The sequence below is a fragment of the Mustelus asterias genome, chromosome 9, assembly GCF_964213995.1.
Source record: "Mustelus asterias chromosome 9, sMusAst1.hap1.1, whole genome shotgun sequence".
Lineage (NCBI taxonomy): Eukaryota > Metazoa > Chordata > Chondrichthyes > Carcharhiniformes > Triakidae > Mustelus > Mustelus asterias.
Genome location: NC_135809.1, coordinates 73,985,162 through 73,986,702, shown reverse-complemented (window position 1 = coordinate 73,986,702; position 1,541 = coordinate 73,985,162). Strand labels below are relative to the sequence as shown.

General features: G+C 46.5%; 1 non-coding gene across 1 annotated transcript; it reads left to right on the top strand.

The window, feature by feature from the left end:
• The first annotated feature begins 1,069 nt into the window (after positions 1–1,069).
• LOC144499306 (U2 spliceosomal RNA) lies at positions 1,070–1,260 on the top strand. Its single transcript, XR_013498806.1, has one exon. It is a non-coding gene; the product is annotated as a U2 spliceosomal RNA (small nuclear RNA).
• The last annotated feature ends 281 nt before the right edge of the window (positions 1,261–1,541 follow it).

Here is a 1,541-nt window from a genome sequence, read left to right as displayed (position 1 = left end):
ACAAAGGAAAACATGGTGATGGTTTGCTTCTGTCCTATTTAGGTAGTTGGGGAGGGGTGGTTGTTGAGTTGGTGTGTGTTAGGAGGAGGGGGCTGCTAGGTAGGTGGTTACGTGTTTCTGGGGGCTGGGATGGATGTCCAAGTTGTGTGTGTGTTGGAGAGTTGTTTTTTTGGTGGGAGTTTCTTGTCTGGGGAGGTTTTGTTTTGTTGCAGAGTCAGATTCTGTTTTTGTGGGGGGTGAGGTGGGGGCGAAATTTTGTTTAAATGGGCGGGCTACTGAGGGGGTAGTAGGTGGGCAACTGGGGGTGGGGGGGCGGGGGCAAGAGGCCAGGCAGTGGGAAAAAAGGTCCTGGGGGTTCTTGATGGGGATGTTGGTGGAGGGACATTCCCGTTTATTTGGATGGTTTATGGGTTTGGTATGAGGGTAGGTCTTTTGGTGGTAGTGCAAAAATTACTGAATTGACAATTTATTCATTTATTTCTTAATTAATTAGTTTTCTTTTGCTTTAGTGGGCTTACATTAGCAAGTAATGAAGTTACTGTGGTAGGGTACACTGAGGAAGAATTTAGCATGGCCAATCCACCTTTGTTAGTTGTAATGATTCAATCTGTGCCCAGGTTTCTCCCATTGTTCCTGATGGTCGAATACTTAAAAGATTTGCATTTCCCCCAGACCTGTCTGTGGATTCTATCCGGTCACCATGTGTTTTTTCTACCCAGTCACATGGAAAAAAACATGTGACTGGATAGGGTGGAGAGTGTCTGTCTCACAGTAACTGGTCACTGTGAGGGTCTGTGTGTGACCCAGGGTGGGGAGAGTTTGTCTCTCACTAACAGGTCACAGGGTGCAGAGTGTGAGCAGGTTTGGGATTGCTGCACTCTGTTAATTCCTTGCTGCATTATCTCACAAATAGAGCTGTTTTTACACTGTGCCCCTGCTGGGATTCACACTGTGTGGGTGAGGAGAGTGTGGGCTGAGGATGCAGCAGGTTATTAAAGGGGCTGTATCTCCTCTCATTCCTCTGATTTACCGTTACCGTTGCGCCAGCTAGTGGCAACTGACTGAATCCATCGCTTCTCGGCCTTTTGGCTAAGATTAAGTGTAGTATTGACGTGCTGTGCTTGGTTGGAGTCATTAGGTTGCATTTCAGCTTCATTTGAAGCAATTTTAAAAGCGGCATCTCGGCCTTTTGGCTAAGATGCAAATGAGATCAAGCCTTGGAGGAGATGCAATGCCTACTCCAATCAGCTTGGATCATGTAGATCAAGCCCAAGACAGGAGGTGAGAGCCCTGTCTTGTCAGCTTGGATCGGGAATGTCTCACTTGTTGAGACTCTGAATTGGACTTGATTTGATTGAATTGGATTTTTTTTAAAAACTGACTGAATCCATCACCTTGGACAGCCTGTGAATGAATTTTGTTCCCTGGTGTGTCTAACCAGCAGCACAGTACACCGATGTCTCCCATTCATAAACAGTGGGAGTGTCGGTTTAGAGGGCCTGATTTTACCATTTTGAGTCTAAGTGCCGAATCTGGACGTC